At 36.6% G+C, this 22,680-nt stretch overlaps 1 pseudogene; it reads right to left on the bottom strand.

Annotated features, from left to right (window-relative positions):
- Positions 1–13,918: 13,918 nt before the first annotated feature.
- On the bottom strand, positions 13,919–21,710 carry LOC129248728 (uncharacterized; annotated as a pseudogene).
- Positions 21,711–22,680: the final 970 nt, after the last annotated feature.

Here is a 22,680-nt window from a genome sequence, read left to right on the forward strand (position 1 = left end):
CATTCTGTCTTTTTATTCATTTATTCTTTTACAGTATTTACATATTTCTTGCTTCTTAGGTTTCGTTTAAGTAAAGTTAAAATTTTTTAACTATTCTCTTTTATATATATGTATATATTTAATATATAAAAAAGAATATATATAATATATTCATAATATAGTGAAAATTTGGAATTAAAAATCGCGCGATTTTTTATTCTAAATTTTCGCTTGCGGCGCTATTTTTTTCTTGTTTTTTTTTTAATACATATATGTATGTATATATATGCATATATCATACATTCATTCCTTTTTTTTTAATTTTACATGCAAATTGCACTCGTATATAAATTGAATGGCTTATCTTGCCAGCAGAACTCGGCGCACTTTCATGCCAAGGCCAACTACTAGAGAAAGCACTTAAAATTTTTTTTTAGATTGCTCTGAGTTACAAGCAATAACGAAACTTAACTCAGAGCGGAGCAAAACAGTTGATGCCGCGTTTTGCACTATCTGCTCTACCACTGAGAGTATTGGGTAGAACAAAAATGAAAACTAAGAAATAGCGGATCTATTTCAATTCCTGTGTAAAATACGAGCTGCTCACCACAAATCGCTCAAATTTTTATTGTAATTGCAATGTTTTTCAAAGCATCTCGCCTAAAAGTATGCATTGAAAAATTATAATACTTCTCAGCTGTTTTGTTCAACGCTTAGCACAAATTAGTAGATTCATAGAAATTTTACTAGAAGCTAATGTGTATATTCAATAATTTTTGGGACATTTTTTTTTATAGAATTTTTTGCTCATAACGATTTGATCCCACCGTAATATGAGTTTTTTGACCAGTATTATAATATTTGCATGACGCATGATTCAATTATAGAAGGTTAGGTAAATAAGCAGCTTCCTCGCTCCCTCTTGACAAATCGGCTCCCTTATTTGAAAACGTGTTGCTTCTTTACAAAAAAAGTCCATATTTCACAAAAAAAAATTGAATTGTAAAAACTAAACTTTTGGTGGTCGGCACACTGTTTCCATTTTTGACACGTTGCTTTATTCATATCTGTTAAAAACCGTTTATTTAATTGGAAACATTCAAGTAAGTAAATTCGTAATCGTAAATAAATTGTGTTTAAAAGTTTTTATTTGCAGGTGTTCATATACGCGCAAGTGCAGTATTTCGAAATAACAATTATAGAATTCCAGCATCGTATACCTGTAAATATACATACATAAGTTATAACATTGTATTTGCAAGTTATCTATTTCTAATAGTTTTGATTTGCAGATTTTTGATTTCTGAGCAAATTCAGCATTTCTGCACCTGCACCCCCGTGTCTAATATTCGCACGCGTTTTGTATCTTCAAATACTCGTAAGTTATAATATTGTATTTGTAAATTATCTATTTCTAATACTTTTTGGAGAACAATTATAAAGGGTTTTCCAATAAGAGTTGTTATTTTGATATTCAAAGAAAAATGTTATTTTTTAATGTAAATGATCGGATCTTTATTTCAGTTTAAAGATTATTATATGTATTTTTTGTTAATAATTCGCGTAAAAACACATTCAATTAAAAATATGGCTTGCAACAATTTTCAACTTTTGGTTGAAATATTTAAATAAGATTATGCCAAAAGCAAGTTGCGCCTTGTGTCCTAAAACGTAGCCTGAAAAAGTAATCAAGATGTTCCACGTTCCAACGAACGTAATGAAAAGAAAAATGTAGTCGAAATCGTGCGTCGTCGATATAAACCCATATTCGAAAATTTGCTCTTGGCATTTTTCACCTATGGACTATATATGTATGTGGTTCGGATGCAAAAAGGGTTAGGTTATCAGGAGATGCGTTACCGACGGCAGTGGAAACCCTATCTGAATGGGATGAAACTCAAGTAACTGCTTCCAAATTTGTCGATGCCTCGACCCAAACCGAGTAAATAATAATTATATAATAAAAACCTCTTGTAGCTAATCTTTTGCTTTAGGTATTATGAAGATTGTCGTGTGGCAGATCTTCAAATCAAAATTGAAGAATTGCGAACGCGAGTCAAAGTGTTCGAACTTATCATTAATTTTTACGGAGGGACAAATCCGAAAAATTATAGATCCGCAAAAGAACGTCCACTGGTCATGACAAGATATTTCCTCCGCGATTGCTCTTCACGCAGCTGGGCCAAGGGTCTATGTCCACTTGTGTAAAAATGGTTTTCCGTACCCTTGCGAATCCACGATTCGAAAATGGTTGCAAAAGATGAAGATTGATGATGGAGTACTGAATTTCTCCTTGAATGTCATGCGAGCCACGAGTGGCATACCCGTCGCAGATAGACTCTGCATAATGATGAAATGAAAGTGCAATCCGTTTATGAATACGACCAGTCAAGCGACACTATTCGCAAACCGTGCAACTACGTGGAATTAGCCATTCTACGTGGACTTAAGTCTTCATGGAAGCAGCCGGCTTTTTGTGCGTACGACTGCAAAATGACAAAGGCAATTTTGGAGAACATCATCATGAAAATTCAAGAGTCCGGGTTTACAGTGGTCGGTATTGTGTCAGATATGGGAGCAGGAAATCAGTCTTTGTGGAAGGAGTTGAAAGTGTCGAGTGGTATGCGAACTTGTTTTCAAAATTTGCCGTTTCGTTTCGCAACCATATATATTTTCTTAGAGCAAACGTGGTTTTCAAATCCAGCAGTGGATGGGAAAATATTTGAGCTTGCGGACGTTCCGCACTTACTTAAACTGCTTCGAAATCACTTCCTCGACACTGGATACATGTGTAAACTGCTGACTTCAAGAACCATTGCTCAGTTGCTCGCTTTAACGTCGGTATCAGACGCTTCCATAACACACAAACTTAGTGAGGAACATCTCACAGTTCATCATGCTGGGCGTCAAAAGGTGAAATTGGCTGCCCAATTGTTCTCACACAGCACTTCAAGCGCAATACGACGGGTTTATTCGCTAGGCCATGAAATGTATAACGCTGTAGAAACAGCGGAGTTTGTGGAAATTGTGAACGACTGGTTCGACATTTCTAATTCGAAATTTTCAACAATCCAATCAGTGCCAACGAAAAAACCTTTTGGCATGGATTTGTTAAATCAAAAGGAATTCATCCACAAAGTTGACGTATGTATGAGAAATACAAGGGCCATTGGACGCCAATCGCTTTTACCCTTTCAAAAGGGAATCCTAATGAGCACTAATTCGCTCAAAGGTTTACATCGCTATGTTCAGGAAAGGTATGGCATGGAGTACATCTTGACACACCGATTAAATCAAGACATAATTGAGCACTTTTTTGGAGCGATGCGAGCGAAAGGGGGTATGGTTCGACAACCCAAACCCACTTCAATTCAAATATAGATTGCGGAAATATTTGCTAGGTAATATTTAAGCATAATATGTATGTAGTAAATGTTTGACATATGGAAATGTATTTATCAACATGGAAATGTATTAATTATAGCCCGCAATACGGAAAGCTTCGCTTCTCGTGGAAACGTAGAGACGGATGCAAGTGAGTGGCTTCGCCTCAATGACGTTTCAACGGAACGCTTAAAAACTTTCCTTAGTGATGATGAGGTGGTTTCTGAGGAATTTATGTTTTCCACTGAGTTGGCATTTCCTAATGAAGTAGGACAAAAAGAAAATTTTAATGGCTTGCACGAAGACGCCGTAGAATATATAGCAGGCTATATCGTATGTAAACTAGGCTTAACGGAACATGAGCCTTCTTTTACATGGATCGACGAATTATCGAAGGGTTCTTTAACAAAGCCAACAACAAATTTCCTAAATTTGATAAAACAGATGGCATCTGTATTGCGTAACTTCAATGGCGACAAAATTTCAAATATTCCAAATTATTTGGAGAAACTTTTAAAACTGTCCTCACACATAAGTGCCAGCATGGACATAAAAAAACTATTGTTCAAAATGCGTATATATCAAAGAATAAAAAAACTTAACAAATCATTAAGAAAATAGGAGCCCAGGTGAATAGAAGTTCATAACATAACATACATATAAAAGATGCTAAAAGTCAGTACATTTACGTTCGTATAGATGACTTCTGTGCGTCGTTTTCTTTTTAATAATTCACAACCAACATAGTTTGTTATACATTTGGGAGAACCAATGAACGTAACAGTACGCTGTAAGTAGATCTTCGATCAAATCTTCGATCAAATCTTCGCACTTTCCGTCTACAAGGGACGCAAGTCGTAGTTATATATGCATTTGAAGTTAACAATTTTTAAGACTTCTGGTTTTCAGGTTTTCGGTTTCTGCGCAAGTTCAACGTCCCTATATCTGCTCGAATCAGTGCAGCGTTCCTACATCCATACGAGCCACTTTCTGCAATTTTTCTCATTGCATTTGATTGACGTAAATTTATGAATTATATTAGCAATATATGAAATATTTGTTTTAGACCATATGAATACATTTTCCCAACACTTACTAATAAAGCATTTTTCAGTAAGAGCGCTTCAACTTTTTTTTTGAATAAAACACAACCGGTTTGACTTTTTTAACTAGTTTTTTTTTTTATTATCGAGTTTGAACATATACATACATTTAAGTATGAAATTCGATTTCTTTTGCATGACCACCGCGTGTACGTTTTACGAAGTCCAATCGTTGAACCCAATTTTCGACCACTCTTTTGCATAAATCGGCCGAAATTCCAGCAATTTCGCGTTCAATATTGGCTCTGAGCTCACAAATCGTCGCCGGCTTGTTACTGTAGACCAATGACTTCACATAACCCCAAAGAAAATAGTCTAGAGGCGTCAAATCACACGAGCGCGGCGGCCATTCGACCGGTCCATTTCTGGAAATAATGCGCTCATCGAACTTACTCTTCAACAAATCAATTGTAGCGTGTGCTGTGTGGTTTGTGGCCCCGTCCTGTTGAAACCACATGCCGTCTAAGTCCATACCATTCAATTGCGGCCAAAAATAATCGTTTATCATGTCGCGGTATCGATTTCCATTCACAGTAACGTGGCGATCGTTCTCGTCAACGAAAAAATATGGGCCAATTAGGCCGCCGGCATGTAAACCGCACCAAACAGTGATTTTTGCGGGATGCAACGGTGCCTTATGAATCACGTGTGGATTGCTTTCCATGATGAAATGTATACTAATGAAGTTTACAAATGACAAGCGAAAAATAAAAAATATTGCGTCGTTCGCCCTCCCTATCGGAAAAAAGTTGAAGCGCACCTATTGAAAAACGCCTTATTAGGGCCAAGTATATTAAGGTAAACAAACTTTTAACTATAAACTGCTAAACTTGTAGTAAAAAATATGCTCGGAAATCTACATAAAAGCTTATTTTGTTTACTTGCAGCATTTCCTTTTTAATGTAATGAAAATACTCCGTTAGAGACTCCATGTTTATACTTTTTCTCGTTTCACATCTAACTGATGTTTGTTTTACAACTACGAACTAACTTAAAACACATACTTAGGTAACAAAACATACATAGTTCTGCGTGCTCTTGTGTTGTTAGATAAACATCGAAAATATTCCAAATAAATATTATATTTGCTTTAAAAGAAACAAGAACAAGAACAAGAATTGTTTTATTTTAATGTAGTTTAAATATCCAATATATGTACTTAGTTGTTTCTAATTACAGGACTAATTAGCTACTTTACATACTTTTTTACTACCTTTAGGCAAGAAGGGGAAAACATGTTTCCACTGTTGCCAACTCCAGAAAATCTGAGTCGCTAGGGCTAACATCAAAAGTCGCTAGATAGTCGCTAACTCCATCAGGAGCGGATCCTAAATTTCATTCTGAGAGGTGCCCAGGAGGCCAGCTGCGGACTTAAAATTTGTAGATGAATAATAATTAAACCAGTAATACTAACTCTACTGAAATTTGAGGAAAAATGTAATAAAACTTTTACAAAATTCATTCGGAAGCTGTTAAATAAATATAGGTGTCTTTTTCATGTCACTTTTCCCCTATTGATAATATATATTCAATTATTTAACCAAATTTGTTACTCTAATGTTTTGTAGGAAATATTTTTAAGTACGTTCGTTGTAGTTTGTTTTTATTTGAGGTCGAAGAATTAACAGACGATAAACCCAGTGAAGAATTAGAAATCTCTTTTGAAGATGTTTTATGGAATGATGAGAGAATGGACTCATCGGACATTAAAGAAGAATAAATTATTTGTTAACTTACCTACCTGTCAATTAAGTGGAATATAGAAAATAAGAAAATTATATATTAGCATAAAATTAAGAAATCATACATAACAAATCTTTTTGTACATCTAATGCCTAATGTTTAATTAAGTATATTATGATCATTGTAACGATCAGATAAATTCTTTAAATTCCAATTTCACATCAGATCAAAAAATATGTGTGCTATTCATCTTCATCGTCTTCACTTAGTAAATTAAATAATTCTTCAGTCTCATGCTCATCTGATAAAGTTGCAGTTGAAGTAGAGGGTTAAATGTCGTCTAAAAACTGATATTGCTGTTCAACGGGTTTTGTTGTAAAGGAATAACTTTTGTTGGTTCCAATGAGTTGCAGCACTTCCGGCGATATTTCAAACGATGTACAATCTTTATTTTGTTTTTTTAACTGATCTCTCAACAGAATTAGTGCATTAATTGTGTTTAACGACATTCTGTTGCGTTGTTTTGTTTTTATAATGTTCATAGAACTGAATACTCTCTCGACTTCGACATTTGAATGTGGCAAGGATAGAATAGTGATTGCCAGTTTTGAAATCAAAGAAAAAGGATTCTCTCCTGCGGCATTTTTGTACTGTAAAACTTCACTCCAAAATTGAACAGTGTTTGATTATTCCACTTAATGAAGTTGATATTATGCCATTCTTGCAGCATACCATCTCTGAAATCGTCATTAAAACCCAATTCTTTGGCTACATCGGCTATTGCATTATTTTTATTTACTTTTAATATTTCTTCAACATTTAACAACGACATTTTTTTCAGAATAGCGACATTACTTGGTAGTCTTTGTTGAATCTCCTTCATGAGTTTCAGACTAAATTCAATGCATCTCTTCTTCAAATCATTTTTATTTTCTTACGGCAAACTTGACTGAAAAAATTTCTGTTCAAATGCAAAGCCAAGGTGGGGACTAGCGTACATACATTCGTTCGGAACTATTGTCGTCAACAAATCAACAGTTGGAAAAACTATGTTTTTTCCTAGCGATTGTATGAGAAACATAAGAGTGTCGAGTAATTTTGTGGGGTCATTGTTTTCACCTTCAAATGCTTTTTGTGCTATTTGTACGTCTTTTAAAGTATGCTTAAGGTGAAACATGTAAAGTTGACTTAAGTCGTCACAATACATCTGGTACAAAAGATCAGCTGTGTGGCAATTGTCTTGAACTCTTGAAAGTGAAAAATGTAGCTTTAGTTCTTCCCATTGCTCCAGAATCCTGCGTACAGCTGGTTCAATTGAAATCCAACGAGTTGCACAGACTTTCAAAATTTTTAGCGGCTGTTTCCCGCAATTTATTGTTTCATAAATTTTTTTATATTCTCCTTGCCTTTTGGGAGAAATCGAAAACCAATTGTAGGTTTCCCGTACAAGAAATTCTATGTGTCTGGGTATAGTATTTACTAACGCGTGTGAAGCCGCAAGTTGTAGAGAGTGACATACGCAACGAATCAATACCAAATGTGATAAGCCATATTCTCTCTTGAGCAGTTCGAAAAGACCATTATTTACTCCGACCATTACAGAGGCATTATCAGTACAAATTCCTACCATATTAGCCTTTGGGATTTTAAGATTTTTCAAAGAATTCACAAGAACAGCAGATAGGTTTTGAGCGTCTGCAGTTTCCACTGAGGCAAGCTTGAGAAATGCTGATCTAATGGTTTGGTTTTTTATACTATAGTACCTTATTTCGATTCCTAGTGTTTTTGAAACTGATACATCTGTGGATTCATCTATTAGTACACTATATTTTTGATTACCTATATCGTGAACCAATGATTGCGTAAAATATGGGGCCAAAACTTCGGTTATAATGTTAGCACACTTTGTACGATGTAATTGCATGTTTTTAGCGCTTTCATCAGTGGAAAACAACTTTTGATCTACAGTTGAAATGGAGCAATGTTCAGCAATGAATAGAGAAAGGGCACCTTCCGCTCTGCTTGATATTCTAACCGTAGTTTTCGGAGCAATTTTCACAGGTAAAATGGTTTGTGTTTTTTTTAAATCCAATTTTTGTTTGTGCTTATTAGATTTTAAATGTTTTTTAACATCACTTAGTTTAGCATAAAATTCTGTTACACATATTTGACATCTTGCTTTAGTTGAATCTCCAAAGACTGGTTTCAGCCATCCCTTGAATTCAGGCTGTGTTTCCCATACATCTTGATACTTTTGAACGTACTGCTTTTTTTTTCAGAGGTAAATCCATATTTTATATTTACTTAAAATGAATTAAAAAGGACGCTAGAGGATAGTAAACAATCAACTGAGCCGATATCAATTCAATTGCTTCACGTACAGAACATAATAAAATCCGGGGATTCCCCGACCGCATTGCTCTTATGTGATCAGTGGTAAAAATAATTTGGTTACTCATTACAACTGCGTGAAACAAGGTCGATAATTTATCGACGATAACACACCAATAGGTAGTGCGTTATTTTATCTATAGTCAGTAAATTGTTACTGAGTATGGAAGGTAAAGGGGATTCACGGGTAATCAAGTTGACAGAAAAGTATCTAAAACGGTTTTGATTTGCTCTTCAAAAGTCGCCAGATAAGTCGCTAAATCATTTTTGTCGTCAAAACTTTTTTTTTGTCGCCAAGACTCAAGCAAAAGTCGTCACTTCTAGCGACAAAGTCGCTAAATTGGCAACACTGCATGTTTCCCACTTCCTCCATCCTTCGTAAATGCAGCCCTAAAATAAGGGAGTGTCAAAGCACCCTTGTCGCTACTTACCTAACCTGCTATAATTGAATCATGTGCATGACCTACCTTTTCGACTTTCAGTGAAAGCAATGCAGACAAATTCAAAGAAATAGAGTTCGAGCACGCCTCTAAGTCAGCTTTCATAGATGACTAGATTGGAAACTCTTTTTCTCGCGAGAGCGCTGAAAATGTGCATTTTTATAACCTTCGCCAGTATTCCCATACCAGTAGAAACATGAATTGGGTATTTTTGAAATAAAAATTTGCAATTTTAAGGTTTTCACACCACCACTAAGGTATTCAAACGGCGCGTTGCCGAAGTTATTTTTGGGTGCTCTGTTTCCCAATAGTGTAAAATACAGCAATAACTAAAAATTTTGATTTAAATGATAAAATATACATACATATGTATGTATTATACATATACATGTATTAATTAAAAGTAGAAGCCGAAAGTGAATAAGAGGTTTTGTAAATATTCTAAAAACAAGGGCTTTAATTTGATTTATTTCGTTTTAATTTAGCTTGGATGAATAATGAAATTGTATTTTATATGCTTTATACTATTTTTTCTATTTTTTAAAAAAGTCATTAACATTTGCGAAACACATAGTGTTCGTTTTGAAGTTTGGAGAGCTAATCTTTCTATTATAAAATTAAAAAAAAAGCTACAACTATCGCATTTACTACAACATGAAAAGAGTCTAACATTTTTCATTTTGTCAAATAAAATCTGACTTAAGCCTATCGTCTGTGACAGGTTCAATTAAATTCTGCCTGAAAGATAACTTCTAACTCCTTTACGTAATCTAAAAATCCCCGGGGCGGCTAGGTTGGTGTCGAAATTCTGTATGTACAAAATTCTAAAAACAAAATTCTGCTTTTTAAAATTCTGTTTTTTTTAAATTCTGTTTTTTTAAAATTCTGCTTTTTTAAAATTCTGCTTTCTAAAATTCTGCTTTCAAAATTCTGTATTACAAAATTCTGTATTAAAATATAATGTTAACAATGTTAAAGAGGGAATGTAATTATTTAATTTATTATTACTATTATTATTTATTATTATTCGAGATATTAAATAAAAAAAAATAATAATAATAATAATAATAATAATTTTTTGTTTAGTTTCGATAGAATCCACAGTATTTTTGCGTAGAACTTCTTTTGGCGTGGGCGGCCTTCGGCCGCGCTTCAAAAAAATAACCCTCATCAGTCCAACTCCGGCTACGCAATCCACCGAATTTTTGCGTAGAACTCTTCTAAAAAAAACGAACAGCTGCGAAGAATTTTAAGAAAAGAAATGAATTAAGTCACACTACATATTTAAAAAGAATTCCAAAAAATATTGTAATTGGCTAAACTAAAATATTGTTATCGCTTAAACATATACATATGTATATTTATGGAATAAATGTTTATTTTGTTCCTTCTTGTATGACGAAAATCACAAAACTTGAATAAAGCAGAATTTTTCGCATTAAACATGCAGAATTTTGAAAAAGCAGAATTTTAAAAAGCAGAATTTTTTTGCAATTTACAGAATTTTGTCACCCAGAATTTTGTAATACAGAATAATGACACGCTCCCGGGCGGCTCAAAGTGGTGCAAAACTGGAATTTACTATTCAAAACAGTCTACAGCACACATTTCTTCACCGATTTGCAATTTATTTTTTTTGAATTGCTCAGGATAAAATTGATAACAACTCTGTCGTTGCGGATTTTTAAAATATTTTGCTAATATTGAAATATTTAAACAAATACATTTAAAAAACAAAACTTATAAACTTACGAAACTTACAAAATCTTTTAAAAATTAATTATTTTTATGAAACTTGGTATCCGGGGTTTTCTGGGTCGCTGATTGCAAATATGATGTCAGATTGTCAAAATTCAAAATGGCGGTCAAAATTTTCTTATAGTTAATTATTGTTTATGAAACTTGGTATCCGGTGGTTTTCGGGGTCGCTGATGACGAATATAATGTCAGATTTTTAAAATTCAAAATGGCGGATCCAATATGGCGGTCGAAATTTCTAAAACTTAATTATTTTTTTATGAAACTTGACATACGGGGGTTTTCAGGGTAGCTGATTACGAATCTGATATTATAATTCAAACAATTCATTTTTGATGATTCATTACTATGTATTTAATAAAATTTGAGTTGTAACCTTTTTTTCAAATGATTTCACCGTATTTTATAATTAATTACACAGTCACATTTTATTATTTACTATTCTTTGAACAATTAAATTTGATTATTTATTAAATTTTTTTAGTGGTCATCAACTTGATAAATTTGTTTTTCTCAATTTTAAATTTTATTGAACTGCGTATAGAGAAAAGTAATAGACCTTTTCATTTTAATGTTTTGTCCTCTTCTAGCACATGCAATAATGTTTCATTGAAAGAAAGTAAAAAAAATGAAATGATCTATTTGCTAATCCTTATGGAATGTAAAAATCTAAATATCAACATTTTGTAACATTTGTTTTCATTTTGTAATCGTGAATATTTTGCATTTTTCAATATTATTCAAAGTCAACTTAATTTTATAGTAATATTTAAATACTAAACAAAAAATTTGTAAAGAGTTTAGAGAAAAAATGGGGCTTATAATAGATCAGCCAGCACATGGTTCTGGATCTTCTAATGATGGCAACACTGCGCGTACATTTTTTCAGGATATTGAGTTAACATCAGAAATAACAAAAGGTGATAAAGAGTTAATATATAGATTCAGTATAATTTTAAAAATGTTAAGTGGAAGTAGAAAAGTACCAACAGACTTTTTTAACGACTATACTTACAAAACAGCTGAGTTGTTCATAAAGCTCTATCCCTGGTACTATATGCCATCTTCTATTCATAAAGTGTTGATACATGGTGGTAAAGTAATAGAGAAATTTCTACTACCTATAGGGAAATATTCAGAAGAGGCTGCTGAAGCCAGAAATAAGGATTTCAAACGTTTCAGGGAGTTCAATACTCGTAAAATGTCACGATCCATAACAAATGAAGACTTAATACATAAACTTTTAGTTTCTTCAGACCTTTACATAGCCTCATTAAGAAAAGAATGGAGAAGCAATTCTGCAGCAAATGATCCCGAAATAGAAGAACTTATACAGCAATTTGAATCAAAGAGAATGTAAAACTTTGTCTTTAAAATCTACTAGACTATTAGACTATTACTAGACCTCTTGCCTTTACTGGCTGGAGATCTTCTCCCCTTGCCTTTACTAGCTGGAGATTTCTTCCTCTTGCCTTTATTGGGTGGAGATCTCTTCCTCTTGTCTTTACTAGCTGGAGATCTTTTCCTCTCGCCTTTACTGGCTGGAGATTTTTTCCTCTCGCCTTTGCTGGCTGGAGATCTTTTCCCCTTGCCTTTACTGGCTGGAGACCTTTTCCTCTTGCCTTTACTGGCTGGAGAACTTTTCCTCTCACCTTTACTGACTCGAGATCTTTTCTTCTCGCCTTTACCCTGTTTTGCAACTTTTCACCGTATCAGATCTACCATTTCAAGTTTAGGAATATTAACATCGGATTTGTAATCAACGACCCCAAAAACCCTCAAGTAACAAGTTTCAAGCGAATTCGATTGGATTTAAAAAAGTTTCTCCGCCATATTGGATCCGCCATTTTGAATTTTGCAAATATGATATCAGATTCGTAATCAGCTACCCTGAAAACCCCCGTATGTCAAGTTTCATAAAAAATAATTAAGTTTTAGAAATTTCGACCGCCATATTGGATCCGCCATTTTGAATTTAAAAAATCTGACATTATATTTGCAATCAGCGACCCAGAAAACCCCCGGATACCAAGTTTCATAAAAATAATTAATTTTTAAAAGATTTTGTAAGTTTTGTAAGTTTTTAAGTTTTGTTTTTTAAATGTATTTGTTTAAATATTTCAATATTAGCAAAATATTTTAAAAATCCGCAACGACAGAGTTGTTAGCAATTTTATCCTGAGCAATTAAAAAAAAATAAATTGCAAATCGGTCAAGAAATGTGTGCTGTAGACTGTTTTGAATAGTAAATTCCAGTTTTGCACCACTGTGCGGCTTTAGTAAGTCACAGAAACACGCATAGGCATTTTCCTTAAGAAAATCAACTTCTAAATCAGAAATTTCTTCTACACTAAGGATATGTAAGGTGTGTTCTGGCCGTGGCAGACCCTGAAATTCTTTCCATGAGAGATCTTGTACTAATGATCATTGCACAAGCTTTCTATTCTCTGATAAAATCTTTCAATACAAAAGTTTTCATTTTGCTAGGCGAGCTTGCAATTACCGTTGATTACCCCGGAATTTTTTAAACAAATTGGAAACCATATAGGGTGTAATCCTAACACTCCTACCACCTCCTCTTCTTATTTGACCGAAGTAGTGTTCTAAATTACGCTGGCACAAACGTCTGGTTTGCAAATTCCTAAAATCTTTGTTTCACAAAAATCGCCACAAACGCTTCAAGCTACTTATGTTCAAAATCCAACCCTTAATGTAAATAAAAGAAGAAGTCATGTCAGACCCAGGCTCATCTTTTATTCTAATGCTTTTCAAAACCGCGACAGCCTCTTCTAAAAATTAAATTTGATCTGGTGTTGATGAAAAGACTTTTTTTCGTTGGCAAAACAACATCCAAACTCGAAACTTTAAATGTGCCGAACAGTTTATTTACAAAAAATATATATTCCGCGGTGTTGAAAATTGTTGACGAGGGACAAACCGATTTGCCTGAGGCGTACATATGTGGCTAGCATCCCAGAAGCGACTGTATCACTCACAACCTGGGATGCTAACTTTACGCTCATTTTTCGAAAACTATTTGGATAAATATGTGCTTCAGAAAGTTTTGGATCACAACGAACCGGATTCTGAGAATCTTTACTATAAAAATGGACAATATCGTTCCAACTTATTGAACGGGATTCCAAACTGTCCTTGTTTTTAGGATTCTCTAAACAATTCCTAATACTCTTTAGAAGGTGTGGAGAACCGAAAAAAGGAGACATCCTTGCTATTCACTTGAGAGTATAGGCGTTCTTCGAAAACTCCTAAAATTTTCGCCAAATATAGGAAACTAGATTCCTGATCACAAACAAAATGACAAGGTGTGAGACCAATATTTTGTAGTTGGGTAATAACTTCAAAAATGTATTTTTTAACAACATCACCTTTATGTGAGCCATGCACAATAAAATATGATAATGGATGGGACCAAGGCACTCCACCTATGCCTTGAACCATAAGAGTCAGAGCTCTATTTCCTATTCTACATATTCGGTTTTCGTCATCGTAATCCTCAACTCCTCTAATTTTATCATATTTGGCGACATATTGCATATGACTCTTAAATGCCATTTCGTCCCATGAAACTGACAAGAATTTCCGATCCTGTGTGAAACTCCGACTTCTTAACTCTGTCTTAAAAGAAAAAGAACTACTACTACAACCTGAGTCATGGGGGCCACTCCGAAACGAACTCTTCGAGGGTTCTTTCTTCAGGGAATCTAGGAAGCAACTTTAAGTGCCTATTAGCAACGGGGGACATAAAATATAAATAAATAAAAAATAAAAAGTTAACACACAGAGATCTTACCTGGACTCAATTGAGGCAAAATGCAAGCGATAGAAATATGTTTGTGGAAATCATTAACTTTGGACCTATGCGCCACATAATTGGCGTTTAAGCAAATAATAAAAATCTACGACCACTGGGTTGGCGATTACAGTTTTTTAAACTATGTATTTTCAACTATGCTACTAATTTGAGGAGGGAGATTTCCATGGAAACTCTGACTTTGTTAAAAAAACTTTTATTTATCGGACAGTTCTTTTTCTATTTTTTTTTTATTTTTGTTGAAACTGATCTTTTAAATAGCAAATATATCTGCCTCTCTCTTCTAAAATTGTCTTCAACTTGGAATTTTCCCTTTTTAATTTCTGTTCACTAGCTACAACAGACGTTACACTTAAGTTTATCTGATTTCCTCTTTCATAGAAATTTGCGACCAAATTTTTTGTACTAAAATTCTTTATTTCCTCCTGAAACTCTTCAGTAACAGATGCAAGCAAAAATAAATTGTTAGATTCGCCGGATGAATCCATGCGGTCTTCTAACGATTGTGACAAGAAATCATCCGTTCCTAATTCGCTAATCGAATTAGGACTCGCGATATCTTACTTAAAAGTGGGTGTTGGTAAACCCGAAATAGTTGCGAGGTTGTTGTCTGGAATAGCGTCAGGAATCAATTTATTTTTAAATTTCATTTTATTGGAGAAATGATCCTCGTAAATATATTTTAATTTGGTTCTGACTACACCAAATCGATCGAGCCAAATAGCATATCTGGAGAATAGTAAATGAGAACCTTAATACTTAGAGCAAAAAACTTGATGCCTCTAATTTGGGTTAATGAATTTAATTTCTAACTATATGCAAAATGTAAATAATAAAGCCTTTAACCCCACTCGAAATGTTAGTTCTTGCTACTTGTTACAAGGGAAAGGTACTCCGTTTTCTCCCGAGGTAATAACAGAAATGAGTAGTTTACTACACTTACATATAAGAAACTGAGCTTACTTGCGAAGATACGCATACATATATGTAAATAGCTATTTTTTATAGCTAATTTAAAAAACTGTACTAAAAAGTTCAAAGTGTATTTTTGTAAATCATTCTTAATTTTTCTCCTGACCAGGGAAGTTGAAAATTCCTTCTGCGACGACGCATCACCGAACACTCCTGCTTTTTATTTTTGGCATTTTATTGCTGAATTACAATGAAGCATCAATAACGCGCTAGCTTTAATATTTACCTTGTTTCTTTTTATTTCCACTGTTTTTTTAGCAAATTGGTGTCAGTTTTCCACCTACGTAAAAGCAAAATGTTTCTGTCAGTTATTTTTGGCGCACTTTTTCTGGGAGCTCGCCATTTCGCCTATCAGGTGTTCATCATTCCATGAAGTGTGAAGGCTGCCAAGTTTTGAAACGAGTTCGTGGGCGTGCTCTCACTCAAAATGAAAGAGTTTCGCACCTTATTATCTGTGATCTGACCAACGACTGATTGGAAAAGTGTGTGAATACATGTGAAATGATTCAAGAATTCGTGATGTGAGAATCCGGCGGCCAAATCCCCAAGTAGCAGTCGAAGTTCCCCACACAATTTTCTTGTTCACCATAGTTAAGGATCAAACCTAGTACATTAATACAATAGGTGATAGAAGGTGGCTTGGTGGGAGTTGAATTGAAGTCACATTTCGTATATTCATTTGTAGTCACTTACGCATGAAAATTATACCAGTAGGAAGTCATTAGTACGTGTGCACCGTCCACCCCCCATTGAGGTATTATTGCTAATTTTAGCTTTCGATAATCAGCAATTGAAAATACATACATATGTATGTACAAGAACACATTGCCACAGAAATTTGCCTTACATCAGTAGAATAAATTCGTTAAGAGATTAATAGATAAGTCCATCCGAATATAGTTCGCAGGGCCTTGAAAGGTGCCGGTAAAGCTCGCAAATGGCTCGAAAGAAACCACTCATCGGCAAATTCAATAAAAATAAAAGGGTAGAATTCGCAAAGAAATAGAAAAATAAGCCAGAACAGTGAAACATGGTGGTGGAGATGTAATCGTGTGGGGATGTATGTCAACGGCAGGCCTGGGTAATCTTTATTTATTGATGGTATTTTGGATAAATCACTTTACCTTAATATTTTAAAGGAAAACTTGCATGAAACTGCGCAAAAACTGTGTGTTGGAAATAAATTTTATTTTCAACATGATAATGAGTCCAAGCATACTGCCCACGATGTGCATAGGGTCATACATGATGCTCCTCACATTCTTCCGACACCGCCACAGTCTCTTGAATCCCACCGAACATTTGTGGACTCGGCAGGCGTGTCGAAAAATGAACATATCAAAACCGAACGAAAGGAGTTACTCCAACAGGAAAGGCGAAATTTGAGTCGAAGCGTGACTAAAGAATAAGTTAACTCTAAACGATTGTGGAATTTGAATTGTGTGAATAGTTTTTTCCTTAAAACTTTGTGTATTTTTTTCCTTGTTTACTCCACTCGGGAGCATAGGGCCTCGACAAGACTCAGTCTTGCGTTGGTTTCGTTAATCTATTTTGCTTTCTGGCAAGGTAGGTGATTAGCCTGCCGCTACCAGTCCTAAATAGTGGGAATGCCCACCCGTCGTTGCTTAGGAACAACGCCTTCTAACTGTTTAGAGCGCCATCTGTGTTTCACATTTTTCTGCCAGAAGGATCACACAGATGGTTGAGGACTTCGCTATTACCGCGATTGCCCGATTCCTCTTGCTGGCGCCACTGATGCAATGTGTAACTGTGTCTTTTTCTTTGTTTTTTGCTTGTTTTAGCAGCTACAAGCAAATAATGCGCTGACTTTTGTGCGGGAGTAAGGATTTGAAGGATAAGGTTGTTTTTTTTTTGATTGAGGAATACATTTTTTTGTTTTTGTTTTTTAGAAACTAGGAAAGTAGGTAAGTTTGGAAATGTGCGAGGACCGTGCTTTACGTGGGATTCGAACCCACAACCTCTGGGATGCTAGTTAGTGCATTTAAGCTAGACTACCGAGGCCGCAGTGGAAGTGTTAACGAAAGGACGTGTGGAGTTTCGTTCCGATTTTACTCAACCCAGAATCGAAATCTTCACAATAAACAGTGCGATATCACACCCCTAAACGTATTATCTGCCGATCACAGGCTGAACGCTGGCGTATTCGGCACTCGTGAGTGTTAAACTTTTTTGCTTTTTTCTTGGGCTATTTAGCGCGCTCAGCTGAGCTACTTTGGAAATAGCAATAATTTCAAAGAAACGGTAAAATTAAGCACAGAGAGTATAAAAGTGAGAGAGAAGTGGAGTACCAGCAATTTCAAACAAAGTCCACAATTAGCTGGTCGTGTTAGTGAGAATCAGTGTTGAGTACAGACAACAACAATAGTGGCAGTTTTCGGTCTTTGTTTCTTACATTTAATGAGATTACGAACCTCTCACTCGATGTGGTGAATTGGCTTACGGTCTGCCACTCATGCACAGGAACAACGCCAATTGTCCTCATCCCCATTGGCTTCCGCGTGTTCTTTTGGAAAAAGTGCCCTCACTCCACGATCCCCGGTGCGCGGCCAACCAAATCCTGGTAACGGTCAACCGACTACTGTCAATGAGTTCGACACCAATGTGGAAGTGGTGGAGTTACCGGCATCATGTAGAGAAATTTTGAGCACAACACCCACTCATACTAACCAATCGGCAGAAATCTATTCTCTCGGCTACAATGAAGCACTCAAAACCATGGGTAGAAAACTCGGAGAGCTAAAAAAGATGATGGACGGGAAACGGCATGTCAATCAGCAAATGAAGAGCATGCTCTCAGATATATGTACACTCTCCAGGACAGTTGATAGCAAATATACAATAACGAACGGCAACAAAGCAACGGTGACCAAAGCTACACAAACAACAGCACCGACCGTTGCGAATGATAAGGCGAAAAGAGCTAGGTCGCTAACTGAGAGCGATCGAGCTACAAACACGATAACTGAGCCAATGGGAAACGTTCACGAATTTTTTCCCCACCCACCAAATCAATTGTGAAGGATAACTTGATATTGGCTATAGAGAAGAATAAAAACACTGTCCTTAAGAAGAATAGCACTGCTGAGCCGGCATATGTTAAAGGCCCTGCGACCAATCAGGCAGGAGAATGGACAAAAGTCGTGAAGCAGAAACGTGCGAAAAGCAAGCCTACACCGCCTGACGCCATAGTTGTTAAGAAACCAGGAGATCTTTCCTATGCAGATATTCTCAAAATTGTTAAAAATAAGTTCAATAGTACGAAAAATCCGAAAAACGGTTCAGGGAGATCTGCTATTTCAATTTAGCGAGTCTTCTGAGGAAAATACCTCTAAACTTCAAGCTGCAGTGGGCCAAGTATTAGGTGAAAAAGCAGAGCCGTTAATGACCTCCTCGTTAGTGTTAACCTAGAGCTGTCAAACATTCGATCTTTGCGGAAAGCATACGGTGGCACCCAAACAGCTTCTGTGACACTACATACGGACTGGGCGATGAAACTAATTAGCATCGGGAAAATACGTATAGGTTGGGTTGTTTATCGCATACCTAAAAAACTTCAACTCCAACGATGCTTCAAATGCCTTGGACTGGGCCACACTTCCACACTTGTTTCAAGTGCGGTGAAAAAGATCACCTTTCCAAGTGCACCAATTCCCCGAAATGCATATTATGCATTAAAAATAATGTAAGCCAAATTGGTCATTACACTGGGAGTAGCAAATGCCCTATTTATCTCGAAGTCTTACAAAATCTTAGGAAAAAATGAGAGTTTTACAACTCAACTTAAATCATTGCGAAGCAGCTCAAGATCTCCTAAGCCAAACCGTCTTGGAACTTAACGTTGATGTAGCGGTACTCAGCGAGCCTTACAAGCCAAAGGCATCAAACTGGCTGCAAGACACCAGCGGAAAATCAGCTATTTGGTGCTGCAAAAACCAGACAAATACCATGACGAACGAGATTAGGGAATCTGGATTTATTTGCGCCAAAGTAAGCGACCTATATATTTATAGTGTCTATATACCACCCAGCGCTCCGATTGATACCTATACGCAGACTGTTTTGAAGATGGTTATCGACGCTGAGAGTAGGAAAAAATTCTTTATTGCTGGCGACTTCAATGCCTGGGCGCAGGAATGGGGTTGCCCAAGAACAAGCCCTAGAGGGGAAATCCGCCTCGAAAGTATAGCGTGTTTAGACGTAGCCCTTCTTAATATTGGTACGCAGCACACCTTTAGTCGCAACGGATTTAGGTCGATCATCGATCTAACGTTTTCTAGTTCAGGTATCGCTAGATTATGCCTATGGGGCATAAAAGGCTACACCCACACCTACAGCCACAGCGATCACGCAGCGATAATTTGCGACATAAAAACTAGCAACAGACATTCAGTCTCCACTCGGTAGCCATCTGGTTGGAAGATCAACACGTTTGATACTGAAGTGTTTAAGATAAATGCGTAGTGAAGAGTATTACAACGGCCTTCTCGATGAGAAGAAAAACTGCATATAAATCGCAAAGTGCTGTTTATTGGTAGAATGAGAGAATTTCCATGCTTAGTAAGGAATGCCTAAAGGCAAGAAGGAAATTCTAAAGGTCTAGAGGGAGAGTAAACTTTCTACAAAGTATGGTGAATTTTAAAGCAGCAAGAAAAGCTTTTAAAAACGCTATAAAAGAGAGTAAGCGAAACAGCTTTTTGGAACTTTGCGATGACGCCGAAAGAAACCTTTGCGGTTCCGCATACAGGATAGTAGCCAAAAAGCTTAAGAGCAGCAAATCCGCAGCGCGTACGTGCCCGTCTTTCATGGCTAAAATCGTGGATACGCTATTTCCAAAACGTAGACGTTTGGTGTCCCCAATTAATAACACCAAGTTAACCAATTTCGACTTCATTACAGAGGATGAAATAATAAGGGTTGCAAGCAGTTTAGTAGACTTAAAAGCCCCTGGACCGGATGGAGTGCCAAATAAATGCTTGAAGCTAACAATCGAACAACAAATCAAAATGTTTAGCAATTTGTTTAATAGTTGCCTTTCGGAGGGCACCTTTCCGTCAATTTGGAAACGCCAAAATTTAATTTTGCTTCCAAAACCAGGTAAATCAGCGGAGAAGCCGTCGAGCTACAGACCAACCGACTCTGCGGGTAAGGTGCTCGAACGAATTTTATCCGATCAACTAGACACGGAAGTCAGATCAAAGAGAGGCCTGTCCGAAAATCAATTCGGGTTTTGAAAGGATAAGTCAACGATAGATACAGTATCTCCAGCAGTCCAGCTTGCAACGAAAGCAATCAGCGACCCGCTGGCTAAATGGCACCAAAGAGTACTGCCTGATTATCACCCTAGACGTCAGAAATGCATTCAACTCTGCAAACTGGGCGAAAACCTTAGACGCCCTAGAGCGAATTGGGTTCTCCATGTACCTGAGGAGAATATTGCGCAGTTACTTCGATGGCCGAATTCTATGGTACAGTACATCAAAAGGACGAAAAAAGTTAAAATAACAAGTGGCGTTCCACTGGGATCGGTTCTTGGGCCATTGCTGTGGAATATAATGTACGACGGTGTTCTCCGTGTCAGGATTCCAGAAAGAACCAAGTTAATTGGCTTAGTCGACGACATTGCCGTTGTGGTAACGGCTAAAAATCTAAGCGATATCCATCACAATGCGATTTATGCGGTTTTCAGCGTGCAGTCTTGGCTAGCCCAAAATAAGCTAGACCTAGCCCAACAAAAGATCGAAGCAATCCTTATATCCAGGAGAAAAAAGCCAGAAGAGATCGCTTTTAGAATCGGAGACTACAACATAACGACCACTTCCGCAATCAAATACTTGAGAATAATGACAGACAAAAGGCTGTCTTTCAGAGCACACTTCGAGTACGCCAACAAAAAAGCATCCACCACCACGACGGCGCTGTCGAGGCTGATGTTAAACGTACGAGGACCAAAACAAAATCGCCGTCAGCTTCTGGCTAATGTCGTGAAAAGCCAAATCTTGTATGGTGCTCCAATCTGGGCGAATGGGGATCTGGGGATCATGTATCACACTTTCAAGGTCTATAGTCTACATACCGGTTGTGCGCACTACGCGTATGTAGCGCATTTAAAACGGTGGCCGACGATGCAGCCTTAGTAATATCTGGCATGTATCCGCTAGGCAGGAGAGCACAGCGACCTATAAGTCCGTCTACTCGGGCAAACTGGGTGGGACAACTCGGCCAAAGGGCGTGGGAAGCACAAATGCATTCCCAACCTAAAACTTTGGTTAAAGAGGCCACATGGAGAAGTGGACTTCTACCTGACCCAGTTTTTGAGTGGACATGGATGCTTCAAAGCATATCTATACAGATTTAACCACGACGACAATCCTTATTGCGATACTGCGATGGAAACATTTTAGAGGACGCTCACCACATATTCTTCACATGCTCGCGCTTCCATTCTGCAAAAGAAAAACTCTATAGAACCTTTGGAGAACTTCCTTCACCGGAAACATTCGTACATCACATGCTGCGTTCGAAGGAACAGTGGAATGCGGCATGCGACTTAGTGGCCGAGATTATGAAAGAGATGAGGCGTCTGGAGAGACTGCGACACAGCAACGGCGACTAATCGCCTTCCCTCCCCGCAAAGTAATACTTGACGGTTGTCCTGCGGCGAGAGGTGATGGAGAGCCACTTGAGGGTAGCGTGCTACCACAACGCCTAAAAAATAGAGAAAAAAAACCGAGGCCACATAAGCATTTTTAATTACACTACATGAAGATACAGCTTATTCAATGAAAAATTAGTGGTTGTGTGAATAATTTGGCCCATATTTGATTAAAAAAGAAGCGGTCTAGATATTAAAAGCTGTATTCTTGAAACCGTTAGTTGAGATTTTGTGCTTATTTTCAATGGTTAAACTCATTTTTGACTAGCTGTAGATGTACTTACTGCTCATAAACTTAGCGGGTGCGTTCAATTTGAATGCAAATGCTTCCAATATTTATATGCCGTCCGTGAATTTTCTGCATTAATGCACTAATATTGATTCACTTCGCCGCATTTATAGTAGCTTTGCGCGCGTTGTTCGCCTCCTCACTCTCATTAGTGCATCCATAGTCAGTCGTCTGGT

Source organism: Anastrepha obliqua, chromosome 5 (assembly GCF_027943255.1).
Source record: "Anastrepha obliqua isolate idAnaObli1 chromosome 5, idAnaObli1_1.0, whole genome shotgun sequence".
Classification (NCBI taxonomy): Eukaryota; Metazoa; Arthropoda; class Insecta; order Diptera; family Tephritidae; genus Anastrepha; species Anastrepha obliqua.